The sequence below is a fragment of the Pyxicephalus adspersus genome, chromosome Z (genome assembly GCF_032062135.1).
Source record: "Pyxicephalus adspersus chromosome Z, UCB_Pads_2.0, whole genome shotgun sequence".
Taxonomy (NCBI): Eukaryota; Metazoa; Chordata; class Amphibia; order Anura; family Pyxicephalidae; genus Pyxicephalus; species Pyxicephalus adspersus.
The window spans coordinates 53,345,035-53,361,303 of record NC_092871.1 but is presented as its reverse complement, the minus strand read 5'-3'; positions in this window follow the sequence as shown (position 1 = coordinate 53,361,303).

Here is a 16,269-nt window from a genome sequence, read left to right as displayed (position 1 = left end):
CTGACCTCAGAACCACAGAACCCTACACAACAGCACCTGGGGAGCCCATAACCAGGTTAGGGCACTTTCCCCTCATGGATGCACTACATTCAGATCCTCCTTACTAAAGCAAACTTTCAACTACTGATCGCAGAAGTACAAGCACCCTGTCACTCTGAGATTGGGGCCGTGCGTACCAACTTGCAATCTCTAGTGGGCAGAGTGGAGGATCTAGATGGCGATTTGCAACAAGCTAAGGAGGATATTGATACCCTTTGGGGGTGGCCCTATAGGACTCCTTGCATTTGCCTTGACTTCATGGAAGGACCCTCCCCTTTTATTGATATCTATATCTCCCTATCCTGGGACCCCTCAGGTCCCCTGCACCTAAAGGAGTAAATGTTTGCCCACCACTTTGTGTTGTTCACCTGGTTTCCTTTGTGGACACTGTCGACCGACGGGTGACAATCACTCTTTAGTTACATGTAGGCGACTCTATTGCAGTTATTGTCAGTCCTTTTGTTTTAACACATATCCCCTACCTAATTATCCTTCCCACTTGGTCCTTTGTCTCCCCCTCCTTTTTGACCCATAGTCAGCCTTCCCTCCACCAATTGGCCTTCTTGGTGACCAGGTCCAAACCACTAGAGTTCTATAGTATTTCCCTGGGCGACATAACCCTCTGGTGTCACACCCCTGCACCCCATCTGTCAGAGCAAGCCAACAGAGCTTCCGTGATCTCTGACCATTGTCATGGCTATTAGAATACTATTCTTCAATGTAAAGGGTTTCAAATACTAGGAGGAAACTAGTCCTCAGAGAATTCATTTTGTTTAAACACCGTATTTTTTGCCATATAGGACGCTCCGGAATATAAGACGCACCCAATTTTAAAGGAGGAAAATCTAGAAAAAAAAGATTCTGAAAGATTATTCACCTTTTGATCACTCATGTGCCATTCATACCGGTATTCCCCTTCTGATCACTCATGTGCCATTCAAATTCCCTTTCTGATCACTCTGTGTCATTCAAATTCCCTTTCTGATCACTCTGTGTCATTCAAATTCCCCTTACTGATCTCCCAGTAAATTTAGACCATCATGTGCATTTCTACCAGGGATTCCACAGACCTGATCACCCTGGATAACTTTATCAACAACTTCTTTGACTCTATTTACCAGAATCTTGGAGTAGACTTTACAATCCGTGTTGAGCAAGGGTATAGGGCGCCAGTTCTCCAGGCCTGACAGGTCACCTTTTTTAGGGATCAGAGTGATGACGCACCCTAGCCAGGAGTCCGGAGGCCTGTTAGATGACAAAACTTCACGGAAAATCAGACACAAATCATTTCCCAAGAGATCCCAAAATGATAGATAAAATTCAATTGGCAAACAATCATAACCTGGACATTTTGTAAAGCTCTTGATGGTAGCTAATAGCTCTTTTTCATTCAGATCTTCAGAAAAGACTTGTTGGTCGACATTATCTAATTTAAGCTCCAAAGCACCTACCACCTCCTTGGTGACAGTTGGATCAACCTCCTTTTCCCTTAAGAGCTCTAAGTAGAAACCCTGGGCCTACTTTAACATGTCAGATATTAGGAGCTTATCGTTGATTTTTTGTATGTTTTGTTTTGAACTGATCTCCTGTTTTGTTTTTATATTTCAATATTTTTATTAAGTTTTTCTCATAACAAAACAGTATAAAACAAAGCAATAACAATAGTATTAGGACATAGAGTATGGTCATTTTGGATGTTTACATATATTAACTCCATGTTCAATGCTAGCATTACCCAGACCAAGTTGTCCACCACATCCCGGTACAATATAAGAAAAAAACAACATAATAAAAAACACCCACATATCCGGGGAAATACAACAAACATTAGGAAATTGGGAATGAGCATTGCAGCATTGTATCTCCTGTCTTAACCATACCACCAAACAAACAACAAACATACATAAAGAAAGAAGAGATAAAGGGAAAAAGGAAAGGAAAGAATAGAGTAGACACTACTAGGGGGAGGGAAAGGGAAGGTAGAGGAAGTTCGAAAGACCAACATAATCAAAGTACCGTGTTCAAAGGTAATTTCCCTTAGATCGATGACTATAAACTATTAAAAGCAATCCACGGTTCTCATATATCTTCAATTTTGTCAAAAGAGTTCTTTAGGGTATGGGTAAGTCTATTGTTCACCATGATCCAGTTCAGTTTGGTAACAATGGGGTCCAGGGATATCACGGGTGACTTCCATGCTTTAGCCAACGCAATTCTGCCTGCCAATGATATCAGTCTAATCAGTTTCTTTGCGTGTTTCGGTAAAGTTACCACAAGTTTGTTAAGCAGGGCGGCTTCCACAGTGCTACTAATCTCTTGCTGTACGATTCTTGAGATCAATCTAAATACTAATAAAGCTACGTACACACTTCCAATTATTATCGTTGGAAAACGAACGACGAACGTTCATGCACGATATATACGAACGATCGTATAGCACCGATCCTGCACATAGAGTTAACGACACGATCGTTCGTAGATATTGTACACACAATAGATACGATCGTTTGAGCGATAGAGGAACTATGTGCACGACCGGAAAGTGAACGGACGTTCGTTCATCACGCATGCTCTGAACATGGACGATCAACGAACGACCGTACACACGAACGATGTTCAACGATCGTCGTCCAATCCAATCCGTCGGTCCGGTCGTTCGTTTCCAGCGACTTTCCTCGTTCGTCGGCGTCGTTGGTTACTTTTTTACGAACGATTTTTTGCCCAATCGATCGTTCGTCGTTCGATTGGAACGATAAAAATTGGAAGTGTGTACGCACCTTTAGTCCCAAAATGTCCTAGCAATCAGACAAGACCACCAGATATGCACCATGGAACCCCTGGACCCACAGCCTCGGAAACATAAAGGAGAGACTGAAGGGAACATTTTAGCTAATCTGGCCGGTGTGAGATACTATCTAAGCGCCACTTTATAGTTAGCTTCCACCACTGCAGAGTTCAGGGAGACCTTGGAAAGGGCGTGTATCATGTCCCACCACTCTTCCAATTCCCATGTGGTACCCAAATCGCACTCGCACAGTCTTTCATATACTGCAGTTTACTGTCCTGGCTGAGTAAATAACAATAATTTGCCCTTTGGTGGAGGCTATTGAAGAGCATGTGCTTTCGAACAGTGAAGAGCGCATGGGTCTTGGGGGCCTCTCTGATTATCTTGCTGATGAACGAATCCAATTGTCTATAATGGAAATATTCCATTGAGGGGATTTCAAATTGAGTGGACAAGTGGTCCCATGTAAGCACTGCCCGAACGTCTATCAAGTCTTTCACCCGCCTAAAGCCTTTAGAGATCCACCAATTAAATTTCGCCGGACTTAGTCCTGGCGGAAAGTCCGGATTATTCCAGAGTGGGGTCAACGGTTTATGATAGGAAGAAAGCTTCGGGTGATGACTAAATTTATCCCATAACTGAATGGAATGAGACAGAGCCGGGCATTTTACATAGCCTCTTGTATTTTTTCTGCGCCACATAAGGGAATCTATAGATCCCAAGAAACCATCCTGGTTCTCAATCCCATTCCATTCGGGTCTAGTGTCCTGCAAGGTACTTAATGAGATTTGTGCCACTTGTGCTGCTACATAGTAGTATTTCAGATGTGGGGCTCCCAACCTTCCCATGCGTTTAGGGGCAAGCAACGTGTCTTTACTAATTCTGGCCTTCTTCCACAACCAATATAAACTGCATTATTCTAGACTGAAGGAGTGCAATCTCCCTCATGGGGACCTGAATTGGGAGAGTGTGAAACAAATAAAGCAATCTAGGGAGTAGGTTCATTTTAATGGCCGCAATCCGCCCTAGCCACGACGGGGGGGACAAAGACCACCTCCGGATATCCGCGTAGACTTTTTTAAGCAAGGGTACATAATTACATCTGTAGAGGCTATTGTATGCGGGGGTCAACTGAATACCCAGGTATTGGATGGAATCCTTATGCCAGATGAAATCAAATTTCTCCTGGATCACTGACAGCGTCCTAGTGGGAAGATTTATATTGAGAGCCTGAGACTTAGTTTTATTAACCCTCAGACCTGAGCACAATGCAAATTCGTCCAGGAGTTTCATTAGGTTAGGTAAGGTCGTGATTGGGGAGGTGATAAACATTAAGATATCGTCAGCAAAGAGTGCACATTTGTGTTCAGCCCGACCACAACTAATACCCTGAATGTTAGAATCCGCTCGTAGGGCTATAGCTAAAGGTTCAATTGCTAGGGCAAACAAAAGTGGGGAGAGAGGACATCCCTGCCTGGTCCCCCTCTTAATTGGGATAGCTTTAGAAAAGAATCCCCCTAGCGATATTCTCGCCTCTGGGGAGTCATACAAGGCCAGAAGTAGGTTAGTGAAGTGGGTGCCAAAGTCCATTCTAAGGAGAACCTGAAACAAATATCTCCAAGATATGCTGTCGAATGCTTTTTGGAGATCAAGGGAAAGCAGCATGGCCTGGCGTGGGGGGCCCCCATCCCAGTTGGAGTTTACTACCGATATGAGGTCAATAGCCCTTTCTCGTTTGATCCGGTGGCTGCCTATGTAGCATAAAGCCCACCTGGTCCGGGTGAATATAAGCTCCCAAGAAGGAGCCCAATCGATGTGACATGATCTTCGTCAAAATTTTTAGATCACAGTTGATCAGGGAGATAGGTCTGTAGTTGGCTACTTCAGAGGCATCCTTCCCTGGCTTAGGGATCACACTGATAAATGCTCTGTTGGCATCGCCCAACAGAGCGTTCCCCTCCCGCAGATAATTAAAATATGCTACCAAGTGCGGCGCCAGTACAGGACTAAACGTCTTGTAGTACAAATTAGAGAATGCATCCGGACCAGGTGAGCTGCCCGCCTTGAGGAAGCCCAAAATCCCACTCAACTCCTCAACTGTAAAGGGTCTTTTCAGCATCGCCTTATGTTTGGGATGTAATTTGGGAAGGTCAAGCTTGTTAAGAAACTTTTCTATTCCCATTTTAGAAATTGAGTCCTCACCGTATAAACGGCTGTAAAAGTCTTCAAAGGCTGCGAAAATTTTTTCTGGGTTTTGTGATAGCCTACCACCTTTAGTCTTAATTTTAGGGAGCATGGGTCCTGGGTTTGGGATTAAGTTTATTAACCAAAAGGCTTCCCGGCTTATCACTCCACAGATAAAATTTATGCGCCGACCAGCGAAGAGATTTTTCTGGTCTAGTAGTTAGAAGCAAATTAAGTTCGGTGCGTTTCGCCTCTAGCTGGGCCTTCAACACTAAGTAGGGGCTGTCTTGTGTTGCAACTGTAATTTATGGTAATTCTGGAGACAAGTATTAATCAGTTTGTTGTGGGCCCTTTTGCGTGATGCCCCCATTTTGATTCACCCCTAATGCAGGCTTTGTGAGCCTCCCAATTGATGGCTGGGGATGTAGCACTTGCAACATTAATCTGAAAATAGCCACTTAACAAGGATTCTATTTCCCCTTTTGCCAATGTATCAGAAATAAAACTCTCATTAAATCTCCAACGGAACCCGGGTTGTGGTCTGCTAAATCCAGTCAAGTATAAAGCCAGGGGGTCATGATCCGACCAAGGAGTCGACAAGATTCGGGCCGCAAATAAGTTGGGGAGCATTTGGGACTGGACAAATTCTTGATCAATACGGGAGTGCCGGTCATGGGCTGCCGAGAAATAGGAATAGTCCCTAACCGATGGGTTCATTTCCCTCCAGCTGTCAACTAGGTCATATTTTCTCAATAAGAGCGAGAGACCATGACATTTTTTCGGAGGATCCCTATATCTGCTTAATTTAGATTTATCCAAGATGTGATCCAGGGCCAGATTAGAGTCTCCTAGCAAGATTAGGGAGCCCCTCACTTTAGACCAGATCTCGCCCAGAAGGGCATGGAAAAACGCCAATTGACCCTCGTTGGGCGCATAGTAAGATACTACCGTAATCAAATGCAGGCCAACATACCCAATCACTATCAAAAACCTGCCTCCTGGGTCCCTAAAAACTTCTAGAGGTGCAAAGTTTAAGTTCTTTCCAAAGCACAGAAGGACTCCCCATTTCTTTTTATCAGAGATGGCATTATAAAAAATAGGGTAATTTTTATGAAGGTATTTTGGGACTGAACTGTTGGAGAAATGTGTTTCCTGCAAAGCTAAAATATAAACCTTTAAGGAGTTGTAGTAGTGGAATGCTTTAGACCTTTTGACAGGTGAGTTAAGGCCCTGAACATTATGGGATAACATTGTTAGCTTAGTGTGGGTCACAGGGGCCACGGATGGGTCAGTCATCATAGTGGTGTAATACTAGCAGGGCCATATCAGTACTTCCTCTGGGGTCAGGGAGGGAAATTTGGGAGCTACAGGAAAACACGAAAGACAAACAGAACAAACAAAGAACAGACAACCAGCGTAGTAAACTTGCATGTAATATACCAAGGAGGTTCGGGTACTGCCCCAGCCCCCGGGACGAACACTATCCCAGGCCCCGAGGAGCAGCCTCACCTCCAGTGCCTCTAGGAGCTCAAACTAGCTCCGTCTCGGCAGGGAGATTCCAACAGGGTCAGATCGAATAAATAGGACCCGAACTAGATTCCCTGTTGGTTGAGGGCATGTGTGACCCCCCCCCCCCCCGGGTCCCACCACCCTCCCAAAGTCAAACACTGAGACATATGGTCCCCACAACAAAACTTAGCAGAACTTTAACACATCCAGCTAAGGGTACCATATGCTTGAGAAGGGCTCGGCAGCCACCAAACATGTGTTACAACAAGGCTAAAATCCTGAAAAAAGAGAGATCAAGCCAGTTTTGACTATAAATAACGATAACTCCCCCATACGGGGCCACAGCAACAGGCGCAAAATTAAAGATCAACTTGGGGCCTTGATATAACAAAGCCCAGTAAAAAATTTCAAGGGGACACAAAAAAAAGTCAGGATAAATACTGTACCAAATCAGCCACAAAATAGTGCCCCCATAGATCCACCAGCAATACGTAAAAACAAAGCCCCTGATTCATCAAGCAAAATCGGATTATCGGTCGCGCATTCGTATTAGCGATCCGGAATCGTGCGCGATCGCGCTATTCAACAACCGGAAAAGCCCGCGGTGATCCGCGATCGCTGGCCGCGCGTACGTTCGCGCTTCCAGCGATCGCGGATTTCAATGATGAATCAGGGGCAAAGAGTCAGAAAATGTAACAGGATAGCATCCAGCTTAAGTTTTCAAGGTATTTTCTGTGGATGTTTCCCAGCTGTTTTGGCTTTATTCCAAAGTGGATACAGGGACGTGGGAACTTCCCTGCCTGGTATAGACTGGACATCCGCCCTCTGGATTAGGTCCAGGTCTCGGAGGAGCTGTTCTCCCTCGGCAAAAGAGGAGAAGGAAAAACTATTCCCCTGCAGTTGGAAAATCAATTTCAAAGGAAAGGCCCATCTGTATTTAATCTTGTGGTCAATCAAAACTTGCAGTAGAGGTTTAAGGGCCCTCCTACGTTGGATAGTGAATGGCATTATGTCCGAGAAAATTTTTATCGGGTGTCCTTCCATCTCAACCTGGTTCAAGCCCCTGGTTACGTTCAGCAGCGCTTCCTTAGGTGTAAAGTAGTGTGGTTTGACAATCACATCCCTGGGTGGGCCATCTTGTCTGGGGGCCACCAGAGCTCTATGTGCCCTATCAAGCAATAAGTGGGACTCTGGTAAATCAGGCAGGAGATTTTGTAGAAATTGCCTCACCGCCTCTGCAACATCTTTGACTGATTCAAGGAGGCCCCGATCCTAAAATTATTTCTACGAGATCTATTTTCCAGGTCATCAAGCTTAAGCTGCAGTTCATCGATCTGGTTGTGTAAAACCGAGATCTCCTTGGAATTCTGATTAACACGGGACACCGTTTCATCCACTTTTTTCTCAAAAATATCAATTCTAGTACCCAGGTTCTGCAAATCTTGTCGTAATTCCGAGGTGATAGTCTCTGTAACTTTTGCCAGCTCAGTCTGCAAGGCTGCAAGGCCAACCAAGTTTAAGTAAAGTCTATTCTCTGCCACTGGGAGGTTGGAGGGGGGTGAACAAGCAGGGGGCTCCTGCATTAGCACCCTGAATCTGGAGCCATTATCATGAGGTGGTGCATTAGGGCTGGGAGACATAAAATCCTTTCTCTGCATGCCTGAAAAGCTTTGTGCAGCAGGCGAGGGCTCTGGGGAGGGGGGTTGCTGAGACTGATGGAGGTTGGGAGCATCCTGCACATCCTGACTGCCAGCTGGAGAGGAGTGAGAAGAACTCCTACCACCCCCTGTCTGCTGATTCCCAGCTCCTACCTGTGGGAGAAGCACTCTCCCTCTCCATCCTCGCAGGATCTTCGACCACGTGTGTCTCCCGGGTGGCAGCCATCTTGGGAGCCGGCCGGTGTGGTTGAGACCGCGGAATGCGGTTTTTTCCCTTGGTCCCGGATTTGCCCACCATCCTAGAATTACGCAGGAGGAAGAATGGAGCCTGCTCAGCCTGTAAGTAGCGTGGCTGCGGATTTTTGCTACTTGGGAGAGCCGTTAGGATCCGGGGAGCGCCGAGCCGTCTAGGAAGCAGCTAGCATGGACGGGGGCGCATGCGCACTCTCCTGTTTTGTTTTTAACTGAAAAACCTGGAACATTTATTTTTTCCAATTTTTCCACTTTTGCATTGTAAATAATTTGTCTCCCTTTAGCAGTTATGGCCTCTGCAATTTCATTTTTTTAATTATTAATTTCCTCCTTCATTGGAATGCCATTTTTGCTAAAGTTAATAAAAGTTTGGAGCTTTGTGTTTAGTCTCTGGATCATTTGGATATAACTTTTACCAGACCTCTTGCAACTCGAGTCATGTTTTTCAGATGTTTTATCGTGCCTCCTTGTTCTACAGCTGGCTCGCGTTTTACCTGGTAATACGCAGTTAAAGTCACCACAAACATTTGCAGGGGAGGAACCTGGAATGAAGAACTGTATGATATTAAGCAATTCACTTGCTCATTTTTCTCCGGGGAGAAGTAGATAATAGAGGTGTTCATAATTTGGGTGGTGGTCTATTTTGCACTCCCGAAGACAACTATATATGTAATGAAAGACCAACCCTCTAGTTTTCACATGGCCCCATCCCTAATTCAATAAACAAATAGACTCTGGGATTAACTCAATTTAATGGGACTTTAAAACCCTATTAAAATGTGCAATAGATACAACTAAATATTCCTGTTTAGATTACCCAAACATATGGGAAAACCTTTCTTAATTTCAACGCGTTTCACAGAATAAATCCACTTCTTCAGGAAAAAGAGGAGACAGAAATATCCGATTCCTATGGCACATAGAGCCCCATCTATACAGATGGGAGCAGGCAGGGGCAGCAGTATAGCAACTATATTTTAAAGCAGTTTTCTGTTTTACTTATCCTTTCTTTAATTATCTTTATTGATGGTGATATTGTGATTCACCTCACTATCCATGATTATCAGTCAGTTTTATCTTATTTCAGTTCCTTCTTGTAGTATTCATTACAATGAGCTTGTATTGTGATCTGTTCTCCGATTTTGAATGGATTCTATTGCTGCTCTGGCGAGCCTGCATGCGGTGTCCCCACATGGAAAGCTGAACTCCTGAAGACAAAAAATTTCACAGTTAATGCTACTTAAATAGCTAATCATTGCTGCCCTCCGTACAGAGCTTTTCAGAACCCTGACATTCAGGGAGCAAATTTTAAACTCCCCCATTTTTAGAGTGGTAGGACTTTATACAGACACTGAGTGCTGGACTGAACGGTTCCTCGTCTGAGCTGTTCAAAGGTGGACGTGCCACAGATGGTGAAACCTGTTGACTCAGTGAAGGGTTAAAATAGCTAAGCTAATTTGAGCCATACATATTCCTGTAAGGAACTGTATTTCTTCTTCTGTCTACTCAGTTTTATTGTAACCAGATGGCGAAAATTGTAAATTCTTTGAAATACAATGTATGCCTTGCAATGTATCAAGTAACACTATATATGGCCAAAACTTAAACAGCTCTATGTGAATAATGACAACACCCCTTGTATAATTATCTGTATAAAAAGACCGCCTTGATATGTAGAGATCAGAGTATATTCCTAAGACCATACTGTGTGCGTGTGTGTTATTGGGATTTCTCTCCAGACGTCTGTCTCTCTGGTGACGGAGAAGTCAGGGTGCATTCGAGGAACTAGAAGTAGAAGCAGATCCTTTCACTCAGTACGGTCAAGTCCTCAATGAGACCGGAATAAGGTTCCTGTCACTAACCTGTGCCGATACTCCAATTGCATCAGACTTTTCACTGCAGATGTGGTTTCTTTCTTGTCCGAATTGGACCAAGACTCACACCTGGTCCACCTTTGTCCAGGTGTCGGGGGGTCAGTCCCTGCAGACTCCTCCACTGGTCTGGCTCCCCCATCTGGAACAACTTCAGGATTGCTTGGTATAGCTTCCATCTTCTCCTCCTCCTCCTCATCCACCAGCTCCGACTTAGATGGTGCTGCACGGGCTTGAGACACTGGGTCACCCTGAAGGTGTGCAGCTACCTCCGCCATATGAGCAGCGACAGCACCCCCTGACCGCAGATCTTTGGCCGCCGCACAGCGGAGGCAACATCCGCCCAGGACCTCTTACTCTGATGTGGACACCCTTTAAACAGATGAGCAGAACTTCCGCACAGGTTACACATCGGTTTCAAAGGACAGTTTTTAGTTTTGTGAGCAGTTTTGTTGCATCTTTTGCAAAGAGAAAATTCTAAGGTACATGATCTTTCCGTATGTGAATACGACCCACACTTTCTACAAAGACCTGGTATCCCAGGATAAAACGATGAACCCTGGTCACACCCCAGGGCAAAAGAGGAGGGAGGATGTTTCAAGCCTGCAATCCCCCAGGGTCAGACATGAACTTGACTATACTGATTTTTGCCATTCTATATATCACAGACATTGTAAACTTTCTTGGGCTCAGATACAGAGGAGCAGTAATTGTGGAGGAGGTTCTAATGTCGGCTTCTTTTACAAACGGATTATAAAAATGGGTTGTTAATAATACTTCCTCATGTGGGTACAAAAGAACAAACTCCCAGCCATTAAAGTCCTAATTTTCTAGCTGTTTTTTCAGATTATTGTGCAGATTATTGCAAGCACCCATTCCAATAAGTGACAGAATAAAATGATCTGATCTTTGTTCTTAAAAGCAGTGGATATCCTTTTTGTTCACTTTGAGTTTTCCACTAGGTATTGGTCTACAAGTTTTTGCAAGGGGAACACTCCTCTTTCATTCTCTGGCACCAGAATTCTGAAGGACTGGCGAACTTTCCCATCCTTATCACTTGCATATAAATTAATAAGGCCTCTCTTCTCTCCTCTCTTCTCAAGGTCTTCCTCCATGCTGCAAAATGAGCTGAAAAGGATAAACTACACAGAAATAAATTCTGGTAGCAATAACCCCTCACAAATTTTCAATTAGCCTGTCCCGATAGCACCATGGGGGGCTTGATGTACCCCCCAAGGCTGAGACAAGCTAATCCCTTGCTGATTCTCCAGCACAGATTAGCCCAGCAGGTGCTATACCAGTCATGGAAGTCTGGAAGCATAAAGCCCCAGCAGCCAATGACAGCGTGGGATTACACAGGAACCACTCTGCTAATCAGCTGCAACACAGCTTCAATTCCACTCAGCTGTACAGCCCCAGTGCAGGTGATGCCGATTGGGAAAACACAGCAACAGGATACACAACAGGATTCTGCAACCCTCAGAGCACTAATCCTATAATCCCTGTACTACTGTGAGCGCAGCCACCGGAGGGAAAAGGGCGACAGTGCCCTCCTGTAGTGGGGTACCACCTGGGATTGTAGGTCCAAAGAGTGCCTCCTAACATATCACACACATACACGCATTGATTACCTCTTCACTAACCTCCCCTTAATGCGTAATAGAAGCGTATCCTCTGAATTTCATCACATTACCTGGTCAGACCACGCCCCAAATCACATTTGACATTCTCACTACTATCTTGGCTACTAGGTAGGACTACCGTACCTTTACTATCGAACCTTTTTACCAGGTTTATTGCCCTACCCCTTAGGAACCTTTAATGACTTTATTAATAGCTGGCACATGGATCTGCATTCCAGTGTTTTATTCAGTGTGAATTACTAGCATTGCCCTTATACTTGATTTCTTTCTAAAGCCAAGATAAATCTGCCTCATTTGCAAAGGTTACTGGGTGGTGTCTTTTCTTGTTCCCCACTGGGTATTATGAATTAGCTACGAAGACTAAACAGTAACAAAATTTGCTGGGTGGCGTGTGGTCAATGCATGACAGTTTTCCTTTTTTCCCATACATGAAGCATCTTCCTGCTGTTACTCCCTTACAGCAAGTCCTATGGAGCATTGATCTTCAATCCATTTCTGCTGCTTTTCATCAGAGGTGTTGGTCACCTTTGGCAATTCCACCCACATCTGTCACCTGCTACTAGCTTTTTTTGTGCGTATATGAGGCCTTGCTTCTTACCTGGATGTTCTACATTGCAATATTGCCATTAGGTCCCATCATGATTAATTCTAGACATAATTGTGTAATATGAGGGGGTTCCCCTCAGAAGTTTTGCCCACTTCCAGAAGAAATAGAAAAATGGGTATATCAGGTCTTTGCGAATCTCAAAACTTTTTTTTTTAGTGAGAAGCTGTGATGGCAGAGGCACAAGCAAGTTTCACGTCGTTGAAGTTACAGGCCGTCATGAAGTTTTTGTTTCTCCAGGGAAAGTCAGCAAAGGACATTCACACTGAGATGTCACAAATACTGGAGGAGAAGCGTCCTTCCTATAGCACTGTCAAAACCTGGATATCTCGTTTCAAGACTGGGCATTTCACCAATGAAGAAGAGCCCTACAGTGGGCGCCCCCCCAACCTCAAGTGACCCGGCAACCTGCGATGCTGTCAATAGGCTGATTATTGAGGACCGGCGAATATCCGCAAAAAAGATAGCCCAGTTACTTGACATCTCACGGGAGCGTCTTGGGTTTATTATCAACACTATCCTAGACATGTGAAATGTCTAAAGCCGAAATGTGAAATGAAAGTTTGATCAGAAGAAGGAATGAGATGAAGCATCCAAAGCCGTTTTGAAGCTGCACAGGACTTTTTGGCTAGGTTACTAACTGAGGATGAAACCTGGCTCCACATCGATGATCCTGAAACCAAGGAACAGTCAAAGGAATGGCGCCACAGCGGGTCCCCGCGGTCGAAACAGTTAACCACAAATCGGTCAAAAAAATCATGGCGTCCATTTTCTGGGACAAAGACGGTATTCTGTTGGTGGACTACCTACTTCAGGGCTCTAGTATCACTGGACAGTATTATGCTAACCTCCTGGACCAGCTGAAGGAGTCAATTAAGACAAAATGCCGTGGAAAGTTGACCAAAAAGATCCTTTTTTTGCAGGACAATGCACCTGCGCACAAGTCCAATGTTGTGCCTGCCAAGTTGAACATCCTGGCTTTCCAATTGGTCCACCATCCTTCCTACTCACCTGACCTGGCCTCTTCAGACTATTATCTGTTCTCAAATTTGAAGAAACACCTGAAGGGGAAACGTTTTGAGGACATTTCTGACGTCAAAGATGCTGCTGAGAGCTGGTTTGCGGCCCAACCAAAGGACTTTTATTTGAACGGTCTAGGAAAGTTGCAACTTTGCTGTACCAAGTGCATCAGTCTCAGGGGGGAATATGTTGAATAAATGTGTTATTTCATAACTCTGGCTCTCTTCTTTCTGGGCAAAGACAGGAACTTCTCAGCACCCCCTCATTTATCCAAGTATCAGCTTACCAGCAAACTTAGTATCTTAGTCATTGGCTGCATTGTCTATTTTGATTTTGAGTTGCCCATGTATTTACTCAACAAAATAAGGACTCAAATTCTACTGCTTTTGTGCATGAATCAAAAGAAACCCTACTGACTTATTAACACAGTGCCCACCACTCTTGAAAATAAAGTATCACCCTTTATCCATTCATGGAACATTTAAATTTGCACCTACTTTTTCAACTACTCTGTGGGGATTGGAAGCATCCTGGTAAATAGTTTGCCCCCTAGTTCTTATTAAACCATGTATATATTTATTTCAGTTGTGAATTTGACCATGCTTTGCTTTAAATAGGTGCTTACTATAGCAGTAAATGACATGTCTGCTTTTAAGGCCAACGGTTTCAGAATGGTTTCTGGGGTTTTATTCCAACCTGCTCCCAAAGCCAAATGAGGTATTTGGCCTATGGTGAATCTCAAGCCTTTGAATGTCTTCATTCAGGTCCAGAAAATTCCAAATGAATATAAGCAGAACTGTCATTTCCTGCCTTTATCAAGAAGGCTTTTCTGTGGACATCAAAAAATGCTTTCCAACATATCTCCATCTTAAAAACATAGGGCATGGGCCTACAGTGAAGCATAAGAATTACCCATCAGTTTGTGGGCTCCTACTATTTGGCCTCTCATCTGTAGATCAGGGATGTTCACTAAGGTTTTGGCCTAAGTTTTAGCCCTGCTGCATTCTTGTGGTACCCCTACTGTGGGAAACTACCTCCTAAAACAATTGATGAGATCTGTTGGAAACATTTCTCTCCCCAAACATTACAGATTTGCTGGTGCCATGTCCTGGGCAGAAAATAATGATTTAGACCTTGACAAATGTACATAAACCTGGTGTAGACATTTAGCAGACAGAATTTCTCATCCAAAAGCACCTAAACCAAGGGATGGTTCCTACACCTGCAGGGGTTTCAGAACCTGTACTGCAGGTGGGGAATGCCAGATCTGGACTATTTGGGTGCCAAGTTTAACAATAAACTGAACAGGTTTGTTATCAGGTACAATGATTTTCTAGAGGAAGCGATGGACATTTATTATTTATTTCCCACCAAAACTCCTCCTTGTAAACCTAAATCAAACCTATGATGAGAGATTAAGCAAGTTTTCATTTTTCACCTGTTTCTAAAAAAATACTGTAAGTATTTAAAGTTAGCTGTATCTTCATTTCAGATGAAACCAGACTGAAATCAAAAGACCATCTTTACATCTAGTTAATTATTATCTAGAGTTAGTATGGTTTCTGAATCATGTTTTACATTTGCTGGCTCTAACAGCATGGTTGTTAATGCTTGGGTGGAATTTAGGTCTGTATTGCTTATACCTAAAGCTAGTCTACTACTACAAAAAAAAAAATCACTGGACATAGAATCATAGTTCATTTGTTGTGCATCTCTTGGCTTCCTCCCAATCTGGTTCTCTATGTACTTTTTGCCATTTGAAAACATATTCCTATGTCTCAGGTGCTCTTTTCCTTAATCACTTAAGGTCAAAGATGGTGACCTTATCTTACTAGGAGCCCTTTTTGGTTTTCTATAAGATGCAAGGTGGAGTTGAGGCCCATGACTTCCTTTCTGATTTTCATTTCACCCAGCACATTATTCTTCATCTCTTTTTCAGGCTCCAGTTCACCATACAGAGGTTTTCCTCTACCGGTTGGATGTGGTTAAGGTTGTGTGTGACTACATGCAAGTTCCCCAGAGTTTCTGGCAGGCCTGTTATATTCTTGAGCCTAAAAGCATTTGTTTGACATGCTGTCCACCCCTCAATTGTAATATCATTTGTATATCTAGAAGTGTTTTTATGGCTTTGCAGTTTAAATGCCAATTCAAAATGAACAGGCAGCATAAATGTAACTCAGAGAAATCAGTTGAGATAGAGACACTGAGGGCAAGCGGGTCAGTGAAGACAGCCAAGTAAGCTTACCAAAGGTAGCACTCATGCATGCCTTTAAAGTTACCAGTTACGTTTCTTCTATGTTTGATCATTTGTTCTAGGTTTTAATTACAGAATTTTGATTTTGTCACTTAACTTCATAAATTGTAAAATCACAGCTGTGTAAAAATTGCTAGACTTTATGGAGGGAGAAATGCAATATCTAAAATGAGAACTGTTGGATATTAACCAGTAGTGGTCTTAACTGGTTGATTGGTTAGGGAAATCTTGCTCTAGTGCATATGAATGTTGGTTATCTCTGTCCAATCCTTTTCCAGGAGTTAAGCTGCGTACACACGTCCAATTTTTATCGTTGGAAATGAACGACGAACGACCGATTGGCCAAAAATCGTTTGTAAAAAAAGTAACCAACGACGCCGACGAACAAGGATAGTCGTTGGAAATGAACGACCGGACCGGCGGATCGGATTGGACGACGATCGTTGACCA